This window comes from Phyllobates terribilis, unplaced genomic scaffold (genome assembly GCF_046119375.1).
Source record: "Phyllobates terribilis strain yellow unplaced genomic scaffold, ASM4611937v1 Scaffold_4__5_contigs__length_816908805, whole genome shotgun sequence".
Taxonomy (NCBI): Eukaryota; Metazoa; Chordata; class Amphibia; order Anura; family Dendrobatidae; genus Phyllobates; species Phyllobates terribilis.
This window is the reverse complement of record NW_027362764.1, coordinates 676,173,501-676,187,175: the sequence shown is the minus strand read 5'-3', so window position 1 is coordinate 676,187,175 and position 13,675 is coordinate 676,173,501. Positions and strand designations below refer to the sequence as shown.

The 13,675-nt window shown below is 46.3% G+C and overlaps 2 non-coding genes and 5 pseudogenes across 2 annotated transcripts; all 7 read right to left on the bottom strand.

Annotated features, from left to right (window-relative positions):
• Nucleotides 1–853: 853 nt before the first annotated feature.
• Nucleotides 854–972, bottom strand: LOC141269095 (5S ribosomal RNA; annotated as a pseudogene).
• A 920-nt stretch (nucleotides 973–1,892) lies between these two features.
• On the bottom strand, nucleotides 1,893–2,012 carry LOC141269984 (5S ribosomal RNA; annotated as a pseudogene).
• Nucleotides 2,013–2,633: 621 nt separating this feature from the next.
• On the bottom strand, nucleotides 2,634–2,753 carry LOC141266559 (5S ribosomal RNA). The gene has a single exon (XR_012320593.1). It is a non-coding gene; the product is annotated as a 5S ribosomal RNA (ribosomal RNA).
• Nucleotides 2,754–3,359: 606 nt separating this feature from the next.
• On the bottom strand, nucleotides 3,360–3,468 carry LOC141269935 (5S ribosomal RNA; annotated as a pseudogene).
• A 2,712-nt stretch (nucleotides 3,469–6,180) lies between these two features.
• Nucleotides 6,181–6,300, bottom strand: LOC141269066 (5S ribosomal RNA; annotated as a pseudogene).
• A 606-nt stretch (nucleotides 6,301–6,906) lies between these two features.
• LOC141266522 (5S ribosomal RNA) lies at nucleotides 6,907–7,025 on the bottom strand. Its single transcript, XR_012320557.1, has one exon. It is a non-coding gene; the product is annotated as a 5S ribosomal RNA (ribosomal RNA).
• A 935-nt stretch (nucleotides 7,026–7,960) lies between these two features.
• On the bottom strand, nucleotides 7,961–8,080 carry LOC141268335 (5S ribosomal RNA; annotated as a pseudogene).
• Nucleotides 8,081–13,675: the final 5,595 nt, after the last annotated feature.

Sequence of the window (13,675 nt, the reverse complement as noted above, 5' to 3'; positions counted from 1 at the left end):
TACCTGCCGTGTTCGCTTATATCCACCAGTCTGTGCCAGCCTAACCTGCCTGTTCCAGGAATCCCTGTGTGGGTCAACCCCCGTGTCCGGAGTTTGACCTGGAGTAGCACCTGGTCCCTCTGCCCGGTTTCTCCTTGGTGCACTGGCGTCGTATGCCGTCGTGCCACCTTGGTCGGATCGGCCAGATACTTAGTCACGCCCCTCCAGGCACTCTCCGGTTCATGGTCCAGTGGAACCACTACTCCCGCACACGCCAGTCAGTCCGGGCGTGTGAATAAAAGCGAGCAATCTGGCCGTGACGGGGCGGGCTCCGAAGGGTCCATGCAAAGGCTGTGCCATCCCTACAGGTGTGGTTTTTTAGCAGTGATTCACCCGCCGCATCAGGTGTCTTCAAAAATGTCTTGGCGCTGTGTCTCCTACAGGCTAAACCCTTCATCGCGGTAATGCGACAGAAAAAGCAAGCTGGACCCGTAACTTGGGGGCGGAGCGAGACGTCCAGGGGTGAATGAAGGAAGAGGGTGAGATGGTTGCCAGTGACTTTGAGCTGCTCTTCAGGGGGGAGGGTCGTGTTGCCTGCAAAGGTCTTCTGCTTGGGGTTACCGGTGGTTGCCTCCAGCCACGCGGGAGACGCTGGTCCTGGTGAAAAGGAGCCTAGTATTAAAAGTAAAGAAGCAACAATGCTGGAGGCCCACGGTGATTAGAAGGATGCTGGTATTTTGCAGAGATGAAATAGCGCAAGAGAGAAAGCAAATGAAAAAAAGAAAAGAGAATGAATGTGTGCACTTGTGAAAGGGAATGGAAAAAAGGCATAGAAGAGAGTGCCCCCTGCTGGTGGAAGGAAAGAAAAAGCAAAAGCCTACAGCACCTTGTATTCCCAGGTGGTCTCCCATCCAAGTACTAAGCAGGCCCAACACTGCTTAGCTTCTGAGATCAGACAAGATTGGGCGTGCTCAGGGTGGTGTGGCCGTAGGCAGAGACAAGCCTCTCACTTGCTGCTTTTCTACTTTGAAGTCTGGCTGCCGGCTGCCCTTTCCAGTGCTCAGCAAGACCAGGTCCTTTTGTGCTTTCCATTCTCTTCAATTTTTTTGCTGGCTTCCTTAAAAGGTCTTGTAGACACAACGCCCCACTCAGAGCCGCTGAGCTCACTGATCGGCTGCAGCCCTGTCGACGGAACGTCGGCTTCACGGCCAATGCCACAGGCCGGGAGCAGAGGCGAGACTCACCGGTAGACCCGGGTAGGGTGAGTAGAGCGCGGTTAGTTGCTTTCTAATAGCCTGCAGCCGGGGATTAACTTTTAATGAAAGGGAACAATCCCTTTGACTGTCTGCAGCGCGCCACACCTAGGAAGCGCACTCTCACACACAAGCCAGCATGCACACGTGCTCGCACGTGACAACACCCCCTATCTGCCCCTACAACCTCTCCGTCACCATGCGTCAGACTCTCCTGCCTGTTTTATGATTTCAGGGCCCTAGCAGGAATCACCCCCCCCTCACCAATTCCTTCCGCACCTTCCTTGCACTGAGGTTAGCTCTTTGTCAGCCGTCTGGCTTGGTTACACAAGCTTCTTTGCAGAGAAACATGTTACTTGTGCTGGCCCTCACTAGGCGGCCGGCATCCAAAACCTTATCGGGCACCTGCTGAAAGCCTGGCCCCTTCACGGCCCTGGGTGCTTTTAACGCCATCATTTCCATACAGCGAGCTGGGGAGTCAATAAGCACTCCTAACCGTGGCAAGGAGCTCGGTGTCAGGCCTGCGTGGTAGCGTACTTAGCTGCCAACTGGCTCAGAGGCCTTGGGGCTTCCATCGTCTAAGATACTTAAGGTTGGTGTCCGGCAAGGAGCCTTTCCATGCTAGCTGAGCTGGGCAGTAGCTCAAAACATCATCAAAATAGTCTACAGCACCCAGTGTTCCCAGGAAGTCTCCCATCCAAGTACTGTCCGAGCCCAGCCCTGGTTTGCTTCCGAGATCAGACGATATCGAGCATATCCAAGGTGGTATGGCCAGTAGACACTGCTCGATCTATCGCCCGGCCAGCCTTTCTCAGGATCGCTTGGTTGCGAGCAATCTGGCCGTGACGGGGCGGGCTCCGAAGGGTCCATGAAAATGCTGTACCGTCCCTACAGGTGTGGTTTGTTTAGCAGTGATTCACCCGCCGCATCAGGTGTCTTCAAAAATATCTCGGCGCAGGGTCTCCTGCAGGCTAAACCCTTCATCGCGGTAATGTGACAGAAAGAGCAAGCTGGACCCGTAACTTGGGGGCGGAGCGAGACGTCCAGGGGTGAATGAAGGAAGAGGGTGAGATGGTTGCCAGTGACTTTGAGCTGCTCTTCAGGGGGGGGGGTCGTATTGCCTGCAAAGGTCTTCTGCTTGGGGTTACCGGTGGTTGCCTCCAGCCACGCGGGAGGCGCTGGCCCTGGTGAAAAGGAGCCTAGTATTAAAAGTAAAGAAGCAACAATGCTGGAGGCCCACGGTGATCAGAATGATGCTGGTATTTTGCAGAAATGAAATAGCGCAAGAGAGAAAGCAAATGAAAAAAAGAAAAGAGAATGAATGTGTGCACTTGTGAAAGGGAATGGAAAAAAGGCGTAGAAGAGAGTGCCCCCTGCTGGTGGAAAGAAGGAAAGAGCAAAAGCCTACTGCACCTGGAATTCCCAGGCGGTCTCCCATCCAAGTACTAACCAGGCCCAACGCTGCTTAGCTTCCGAGATCAGATGAGATCGGGCGTATCCAAGGTGGTATGGCCAGTAGACGCTGCTCGATCCATCGCCCGGCCAGCCTTTCTCAGGATCGCTTGGTGGCGAGCAATCTGGCCGTGATGGGGCGGGCTCCGAAGGGTCCATGCAAAGGCTGTGCCGTCCCTACAGGTGTGGTTTGTTTAGCAGTGATTCACCCGCCGCATCAGGTGTCTTCAAAAATGTCTCGGCGCAGGGTCTCCTGCAGGCTAAACCCTTCATCACGGTAATGTGACAGAAAAAGCAAGCTGGACCCGTAACTTGGGGGCGGAGCGAGACGTCCAGGGGTGAATGAAGGAAGAGGGTGAGATGGTTGCCAGTGACTTTGAGCTGCTCTTCAGGGGGGAGGGTCGTGTTGCCTGCAAAGGTCTTCAGCTTGGGGTTACCGCTGGTTGCCTCCAGCCACGCGGGAGACGCTCGTACTAGTATTAAAAGTAAAGAAGCAACAATGCTGGAGGCCCACGGTGATCAGAAGGATGCTGGTATTTTGCAGAGATGAAATAGCGCAAGAGAGAAAGCAAATGAAAAAAAGAAAAGAGAATGAATGTGTGCACTTGTGAAAGGGAATGGAAAAAAGGCATAGAAGAGAGTGCCCCCTGCTGGTGGAAGGAAGGAAAAAGCAAAAGCCTAAAGCACCAGGTATTCCCAGGCGGTCTCCTATCCAAGTACTAACCAGGCCTGACCCTGCTTAGCTTCCGAGATCAGGTGTGTTCAGGGTGGTGTGGCCGTAGGTAGAGACAAGCCTCTTACTTGCTTCTTTTCTACTTTGAAGTCTGGCTGCCGGATGCCCTTTCCAGTGTTCAGCAAGACCAGGTCCTTTTGTGCTTTCCCTTCTCTTCAATTTTTTTGCTGGCTTCCTTAAAAGGTCTTGTAGACACAACGCCCCACTCAGAGCCGCTGAGCTCACTGATCGGCTGCAGCGCTGTCGACGGAACGTCAGCTTCACGGCCAATGCCACAGGCCGGAAGAAGAGGCGATACTCACCGGTAGACCCGGGTAGGGTGAGTAGAGCGCGGTTAGTTGCTTTCTAATCGCCTGCAGCCGGGGATTAACTTTTAATGAAAGGGAACAATCCCTTTGACTGTCTGCAGAGCGCCACACCTAGGAAGCGCACTCTCACACACAAGCCAGCATGCACATATGCTCGCACGTGACAACACCCCCTATCTGCCCCTACAACCTCTCCGTCACCATGCGTCAGACTCTCCTGCCTGTTTTATGATTTCAGGGCCCTAGCAGGAATCACCCCCCCTCCCCAATTCCTTCCTTGCCTTCCTTGCACTGAGGTTAGCTCTTTGTCAGCCGTCTGGCTTGGTTACACAAGCTTCTTTGCAGAGAAACATGTTACTTCTGCTGGCCCTCGCTAGACGGCCGGCATCCAAAACCTTCCCTGGGCACCTGCTGAAAGCCTGGCCCCTTCACGGCCCCGGGTGCTTTTAACGCCATCATTTCCACACGGCGAGCTGCGGAGTCAATAAGCACTCCTAGCCGTGGCAAGGAGCTCGGTGTCAGGCCTGCGTGAAGAGCGGCGGGGTAGCGTACTTAGCTGCCAACTGTCTCAGAGGCCTTGGGGCTTCCATCATCTAAGTTACTTAAGGTCGGTGTCCGGCAAGGCGCCGTTCCATGCTTGCCGAGCTGGGCAGTAGGGCAAAACGTCATCAAAATGGTCTACAGCACGCGGTGTTCCCAGGAGGTATCCCATCCAAGTACTGTCCGAGCCCAGCCGAGATCAGGCGTATCCAAGGTGGTATGGCCAGTAGACGCTGCTTGATCCATCGCCCGGCCAGCCTTTCTCAGGATCGCTTGGTGGCGAGCAATCTGGCCGTGACGGTGCGGGCTCCGAAGGGTCCATGCAAAGGCTGTGCCGTCCCTACAGCTGTGGTTTGTTTAGCAGTGATTCACCCGCCGCATCAGGTGTCTTCAAAAATGTCTCGGCGCAGGGTCTCCTGCAGGCTAAACCCTTCATCGCGGTAATGTGACAGAAAGAGCAATCTGGATCCGTAACCTGGGGGCGGAGCGAGACGTCCAGGGGTGAATGAAGGAAGAGGGTGAGATGGTTGCCAGTGACTTTGAGCTGCTCTTCAGGGGGGAGGGTCGTGTTGCCTGCAAAGGTCTTCTGCTTGGGGTTACCGGTGGTTGCCTCCAGCCACGCGGGAGACGCCGGTCCTGGTCAAAAGGAGCCTAGTATTAAAAGTAAAGAAGCAACAATGCTGGAGGCCCACGGTGATCAGAAGGATGTTGGTATTTTGCAGAGATGAAATAGCGCTAGAGAGAAAGCAAATGAAAAAAAGGAAAAGAGAATGTATGTATGCACTTGTGAAAGGGAATGGAAAAAAGGCACAGAGGAGAGTGCCGCCTGCTGGTGGAAGGAAAGAAAAGGCAAAAGCCTACTGCACCTGGTATTCCTAGGCAGTCTCCCATCCAAGTACTAACCAGGCCTGACCCTTGTTAGCTTCCAAGATGAGATGAGACCAGGCTTGTTCAGGGTGGTGTGGCCTTAAAGTCAGGCAAGCCTCTCACTTGCTGCTTTTTTACTTTGAAGTCTGGCTGCCGGCTGCCCTTTCCAGGGCTCTGCAAGACCAGGTCCTTTTGTGCTTTCCCTTCTCTTCAATTTTTTTGCTGGCTTCCTTAAAAGGTCTTGTAGACACAACGCCCCACTCAGAGCCGCTGAGTTCACTGATTGGCTGCAGCGCTGTCGACGGAACGTCAGCTTCACGGCCAATGCCACAGGCCGGGAGCAGAGGCGAGACTCACCGGTAGACCCGGGTAGGGTGAGTAGAGCGCGGTTAGTTGCTTTCTAATAGCCTGCAGCCGGGGATTAACTTTTAATGAAAGGGAACAATCCCTTTGACTGTCTGCAGCGCGCCACACCTAGGAAGCGCACTCTCACACACAAGCCAGCATGCACACGTGCTCGCATGTGAAAACACCCCCTATCTGCCTCTACAACCTCTCCGTCACCATGCGTCAGACTCTCCTGCCTGTTTTATGATTTCAGGGCCCTAGCAGGAATCACTCCCCCCCTCCCCAATTCCTTCCGCACCTTCCTTGCCTTCCTTGCACTGAGGTTAGCTCTTTGTCAGCCGTCTGGCTTGGTTACACAAGCTTCTTTTCAGAGAAACATGTTACTTCTGCTGGCCCTCGCTAGGCGGCCGGCATCCAAAACCTTCCCTGGGCACCTGCTGAAAGCCTGGCCCCTTCACGGCCCCGGGTGCTTTTAACGCCATCATTTCCACACGGCGTGCTGCGGAGTCAATAAGCACTCCTAGCCGTGGCAAGGAGCTCGGTGTCAGGCCTGCGTGAAGGCGGCGGGGTAGCGTACTTAGCTGCCAACTGGCTCAGAGGCCTTGGGGCTTCCATCATCTAAGTTACTTAAGGTCGGTGTCCGGCAAGGCACCGTTCCATGCTAGCTGAGCTGGGCAGTAGGGCAAAACTTCATCAAAATAGTCTATAGCACCCGGCGTTCCCAGGAAGTCTCCCATCCAAGTACTGTCTGAGCCCAGCCCTGCTTTGCTTCCGAGATCAGATGAGATCAGGCGTATCCAAGGTGGTATGGCCAGTAGACGCTGCTTGATCCATCGCCCGGCCAGCCTTTCTCAGGATCGCTTGGTGGCGAGCAATCTGGCTGTGACGAGGCGGGCTCCGAAGTGTCCATGCAAAGGCTGTGCCGTCCCTACAGGTGTGGTTTGTTTAGCAGTGATTCACCCGCCGCATCAGGTGTCTTCAAAAATTTCTCGGCGCAGGGTCTCCTGCAGGCTAAACCCTTCATCGCGGTAATGTGACAGAAAGATCAAGCTGGACCCGTAACTTGGGGGCGGAGCGAGACGTCCAGGGGTGAATGAAGGAAGAGGGTGAGATGGTTGCCAGTGACTTTGAGCTGCTCTTCAGGGGGGAAGGTCGTGTTGCCTGCAAAGGTCTTCTGCTTGGGGTTACCGGTGGTTGCCTCCAGCCACGCGTGAGACGCTGGTCCTAGTATTAAAAGTAAAGAAGCAACAATGCTGGAGGCCCACGGTGATCAGAAGGATGCTGGTATTTTGCAGAGATGAAATAGCGCAAGAGCGAAATCAAATGAAAAAAAGAAAAGAGAATGAATGTGTGCACTTGTGAAACGGAATGGAAAAAAGGCATAGAAGAGAGTGCCCCCTGCTGGTGGAAGGAAAGAAAAAGCAAAAGCTTACAGCACCTGGTATTCCCAAGCGGTCTCCCATCCAAGTACTAACCAGACCCAACCCTGCTTATCTTCCGAGATCAGAGGAGATCAGGCATATTCAGGGTGGTTTGGCCGTAAGCAGAGACAAGCCTCTCACTTGCTGCTTTTCTACTGTGACGTCTGGCTGCCGGCTTCCCTTCCCAGTGCTCAGCAAGACCAGGTCCTTTTGTGCTTTCCCTTCTCTTCAATTTTTTTGCTGGCTTCCTTAAAAGGTCTTGTAGACACAACGTCCCACTCAGAGCCGCTGAGCTCACTGATCGGCTGCAGCGCTGTCGACGGAACGTCAGCTTCACGGCCAATACCACAGGCCGGGAGCAGAGGCGAGACTCACCGGTAGACCCGGGTAGGGTGAGCAGAGCGCGGTTAGTTGCTTTCTAATAGCCTGCAGCCGGGGATTAACTTTTAATGAAAGGGAACAATCCCTTTGACTGTCTGCAGCGCGCCACACCTAGGAAGCGCACTCTCACACACAAGCCAGCATGCACATGTGCTCGCACGCGACAACACACCCTATCTGCCCCTACAACCTCTCCGTCACCATGCGTCAGACTCTCCTGCCTGTTTTATGATTTCAGGGCCCTAGCAGGAATCACCCCCCCTCCCTCCCCAATTCCTTCCTTGCCTTCCTTGCACTGAGGTTAGCTCTTTGTCAGCCGTCTGGCTTGGTTACACAAGCTTCTTTGCAGAGAAACATGTTACTTCTGCTGGCCCTCGCTAGGCGACCTGCATCCAAAACCTTCCCTGGGAACCTGCTGAAAGCCTGGCCCCTTCACGGCCCCGGGTGCTTTTAACGCCATCATTTCCACACGGCGAGCTGCGGAGTCAATAAGCACTCCTAGCCGTGGCAAGGAGCTCGGTGTCAGGTCTGCGTGAAGGCGGCGGGGTAGCGTACTTAGCTGCCAACTGGCTCAGAGGCCTTGGGGCTTCCATCATCTAAGTTACTTAAGGTCGGTGTCCGGTGTGGCGCCGTTCCATGCTAGCCGAGCTGGGCAGTAGGGCAAAACGTCATCAAAAAGGTCTACAGCACCCGGTGTTCCCAGGAGGTATCCCATCCAAGAACTGTCCGAGCCCAGCCATGCTTTGCTTCCGAGATCAGACGAGATCAGGCGTATCCAAGGTGGTATGGCCAGTAGACGCTGCTTGATCCATCACCCGGACTGCCTTTGTCAGGATCGCTTGGTGGCGACCAATCTGGCCGTGACGGGGCGGGCTCCGAAGGGTCCATGCAAAGGCTGTGCCGTCCCTACAGGTGTGGTTTATTTAGCAGTAATTCACCCGCCGCATCAGGTGTCTTCAAAAATGGCTCGGCGCAGGGTCTCCTGCAGGCTAAACCCTTCATCGCGGTAATGTGACAGAAAGAGCAAGCTGGACCCGTAACTTGGGGGCTGAGCGAGACGTCCAGGGGTGAATGAAGGAAGGAGGTGGGATGGTTGCCAGAGACTTTGAGCTGCTCTTCAGGGGGGAGGGTCGTGTTGCCTGCAAAGGCCTTCTGCTTGGGGTTACCGGTGGTTGCCTCCAGCCACCCGGGAGACGCTGGTCCTGGTGAAAAGGAGCCTAGTATTAAAAGTAAAGAAGCAACAATGCTGGAGGCCCACAGTGATCAGAAGGATGCTGGTATTTTGCAGAGATTAAATAGCGCAAGAGAGAAAGCAAATGAAAAAAAGAAAAGAGAATGAATGTGTGCACTTGTGAAAGGGAATGGAAAAAAGGCATAGAAGAGAGTGCCCCCTGCTGGTGGAAGGAAGGAAAAAGCAAAAGCCTACAGCACCTGGCATTCCCAGGCGGTCTCTGTTAAATGGTTAATTATGGAAATTCATTTGGAATGTTAATCGATAATCATTTTTCTGAGTTCTATGCCTCAGCCATCGTGTCTAGTTGACATGCGCTATTTGTGTGTGTATTTTTGGTTCACTACCATATGTAGAACAGGTGTCCATACGACTGGCTATAAAAGCCCATGGTACAGAAAGGGGGGGCTCTCTTGCTCTGCCCACCCCACAAGACACAGAATCTTCATGCTGAGAAGCAGATGACATGTAGGCCTGTACACATGCTGGACAAAGACATGATTTACCAGCCAGGATCCAAGGAAAGATGGGTGAATCTCAACAATTAAGCTAATTATGGACAAATGGACAATTACTTTATAACTAATTATTGTATGTACCTGCTGCAATCTGATTCTTTTTAATGGACAATCCAAGATTAAATAGATACATTTTTTTATAAGAATATCGTGATATTGATACTTTGAGAAGTCCTCAGTAGAAAAAAATAATACAGGAAGAGTATTATTTTACAATGGTGAGCCAGCCAGTCCTGTTTTTTTGTTTTTTAAATTAAGTAAGTGAATTTCTTCCGTGAACAAGTGGGGAGTCCTGACGAGCTGAACAGCTGTTGTTCACGTGTCAGTAAATTCAATAGTTTGTCACGAGAAGCAGAAAGGACCTACAGACTGAGGAAAGACAGGAAGCAGAGGTACTAACAAGGAACAGAATCACACAGGAAAAGAATCAGACGAACTGAAGACAGGACGTGCTGATAAAGAGAAGCCAAGGAATCTTAAGGTAGGCAAAATATGGATATAATTTCTTCTTTTGCTAAACAAAGTAATATTAATTTCAAAGGTAATGTAGGAGATGACATAGAAGTTTTGTGGCTCAGTTTATACAAAGAATGTGAATTGCAGAATTTACAGTTAACTTCTAAATTGGTAAATAGAGACAAACAGAAATTGAGAAATATTCTACATTTGGTAGATTTTTTTCATAGTCTTGTGTTAGAGATTTCTAAGCAGGAAAATAGTGTAGAAGTGTCAGACGGTGATACTGATTCTGACTGTAATGTGGAAAATGAACAAGAAGTAAGACACGTGTCTGTAGCTGAAGGTGACCTTGGGTCTGACCAAGAGACGGACATACAGAAACCTGACATGGGAGGAGACATGACTGACATACGAGAAACCGACATACTAGGTGGTGTGGGAGGAGACGTGAGTGACGTAGGAGGAACGGACGTACAAGAGCCACTAAAAATATCAGAGAATTCTGGAATTACCCAGGCTCAACTCCAAATTAAAATGAGGAAAAATTTGCTGAAATTATACAAAATCATGCCAAAATATGATGTCAAAATCCATGCCTGTAGAAATTCAGAGACATTTGAGAGCTTCTCTGATAAGTTTGATTTATCCAATGAGGAGAGGAATCACTTATTTAAAATATGGATTCCTGTGACATTGTCCAGACGTTTACATTTAATGCCCTGTGAAAATGACTCTCCTAATGGATGGGAAAATGATTCGGACAGATTAAGATATTTGATTTATTGTGTCACAAAGGATTTTCCCAACATAGAAGATCTGCAGAAACTAAGGATTGGTAGGAAGGAATGTACATATACATGCATGTCCATATTTGAACGGTTGTACAAAGCTCTCATCAAAAATGGAAAAGTACAACATATGATAACAACTTTTGTACAAAAATTCATTCTATTTTCAACTGATGTAACTTAAGACCGGGCAGCCAGTGAAAAAAGAATCTAAGACAAGAGTTTTTTCAAGTGTCTGAAATTCCAGTGACTTACTCTCATATTATATAATATGTACTTGGGGAATATTCAAAGAAATATAAAGATATTCAATTGATATGGCAATGCGCATTAATAAATTGGGATACAACAATTTTGGGTAAAATATATATATATATATATCTAAAACTTCATATGTGGAATGTTTGAGTTGAACAGATCTGTGAATGTCAGAGTGAAGGTGACAGATGAGTAAATCAGCAGCTGCTAAGTGTGATTGATGTGACAGAGGCCTCGTATGTTTGTATGTTTGAAAAAAAAAATGTTTCTTTATGTGAAGGTACAAAAATATATTTAATTCTGAGGAAATTATAATACATAATTAGGTATTATCTACATATGTATATTTCTATATTTCTTTAATAATTATTATTTCTTGATTTAACTAATAGTGGATAAGGGCAACCACACATCAAAATGGTTTACAAAGCAAATTTATATTTAGAATAATTTTCCACATGATAATATTCTTGAATAACTATAATATTATTTTTAATGGTTACCTAAATAGATACACACCTCTCTTTAGTCAAATCTATGCTACTCATCGCTATGAAATTTATGCACAATATTTCTAGAAGAATAATTATTTTTAATTTGGTTCTGATATATACATAAATTTTATAAAATAATATTTTTGGTATTAAGGGGGAAAATGTGTTTTTGATCCTGATTACATAATCACTTTTGAACAATACTTATTTTCCACACATTTTAATAAAGAAGAAATAATAATAAGGTACTATGGTATAATTAAGAAGGGTATTACATGCAAAGTTGCATAATTTAATATTTTTTGGTGGTACAAGGTTATGACAAATATGAAATCATCCAGATAATGGAGATATAAGGGTATTTTTTATGGAGAATATAATTACTCTGCATTTGTCATTAAAATTTAAAGGCCTTATTTTTATTTTTATTCTTATTTTTACTCTTAATTTTATTTTTCATTTTTAAAATTTTATTCTTACTTTATACTTCTTATTTTTCTATTTTTTCATTTTTTAATTCTCATTTGATTTTATTTCAGTTCAATATCTCAATTGAGAAAACACATTAATATTTAATAAAGTAATGTCTAATACAAGAGTATTGCTTCATTAAATATATATTGCTAAGGAAAAAAATGTTTACATTTTCTGAGTAAACACAATTCATTCATTCATTTATTCATTCATTCATTCATTCATACATTCATATATTTATTCATTTTGGTTTAGGAGTATACATTCTTTGATATTATTGGTTTAATAAAGATATAAAAACTTGTTTTTTCAAAATACACTGACACCTATGGGTTGGAAAAGGTAATTACACCTATGACATAAAAATGTTCTATCATATGGAGAACTTGATTGATAATGAATTATTATCTATTATTGTTTATTATTCCAAACATAATTTATTTTAATATTTTGATAATAATTAGATGGATATTACTGATTGCTGTGGTACGCTGTGATATTATAGGTTAGGAAAAACTGCCAGATTTGGTATCAGATTAGGGAATGAAGACTTCAATCAAGACACTGCAATTATGAATTCTATCTTAATAAAGACTTTTAATTTTTATAAATCAAAGAGATTCTCAAAAGTTACAAGAAGAAGCAACTGATATCCGGACGTCTCAGAAGGTAACAGGTGTGAATGCTGAGTGTTATAATAGACTGTGTCCATTGCATACAATACAATTCACACCACTGATCACCAGGACGGCAGAGGACGATGATCCTATATGTACTGTGTTGTGTTCAAGTTTCATCACGTTCCACTGGTTTCTTATCACCTGCAACGCTTCAATGAAAGCTGGTGAACAGGTAATACCTGGCATATGTGTCCTGTATATAAAGGACTGAGTACTGGTTATGGTGCTATATAAAGCAGGAAAGTGTCAAGTTAACCCTTGCTTTACTGACCAAAGACTTCACATCTGTTCCAAAAGTGACACGAGACCAGTGCGGACACACGGAAGATTCCAAAGACGATCCAACGTAAGTCCAGGTGACACTGCACAGATATTAAAGCTACATTTCATCCATGGACTTTGTTTTCTTATCAACTGACACACATGATCTTTCTAATAAAGAGTACAGTTTATGGACTGAACAATAATGAACACAATTATGGACTGTACAATATCTACATGCTGTAATTTATTTCAAAGGAGTTTTCATCTAAAGACTGTGTTATAAAAGAACCAAGAAGAAGACGAGACGACGACCCGATGACATCAGATGATGACGATTGAACCCTCAATTGCTTCAATTTAGATATAGGGAAGTATAATTATACATATTAAATGAATATTAGTCGCGGCTTACCATAACATGAATTCACATCATTATATAACAATAATCCGATATTGATACTATTATTACTATTATTATTATTATGGAAATTTAATGATATTGCCAAGGAAGAAGGAAAGAAAAAATGATTGATGAATGTATCTTCTTTTGAGATTTTTCAGTTAAAGTCCTTTTATTCTCAAAAAAGGGGGAAATGTTAAATGGTTAATTATGGAAATTCATTTGGAATGTTAATCGATAATCATTTTTCTGAGTTCTATGCCTCAGCCATCGTGTCTAGTTGACATGCGCTAGTTGTGTGTGTATTTTTGGTTCACTACTGATAGGAAAATTAGTATACCATATCAATTAATCCCTTTTAATATAACCCTTTAACACTCCTATAAACCAATGTAGTAAAATATGCTGCTTAAACAACTAAATTATAATAAGATTAATCAATAATCTCTAAGCAAAGATGTAAAGTTTACCCAAGCCACTGTGGAATTTGCAGGGGTTGCTTATCTTAATCAAAATGCCCTTTTGAGGTCAGGTTGATCTAGGGAAAGCACATTGACCAACAAAACAGGTACATTGCATCAAGTAATTATATAAGTACATAGGTAAGTATTTTATGTAATCGCCTGATTACTAATGATTGGATGCTAGTTGTTTATATTGTAAGATGATTGGTTATGTTATAATCTTCCTATGTCCCACCTACTATGTACAACCCACAATTTATACTATAAGAATTGTGCCCCAATACAATGGAGGCAGTTCTGTTCTAATATTGATCAGAGCTCTTGTGGCTACAATAAAACTTTCTTTAATCTGCAGAGATAGTG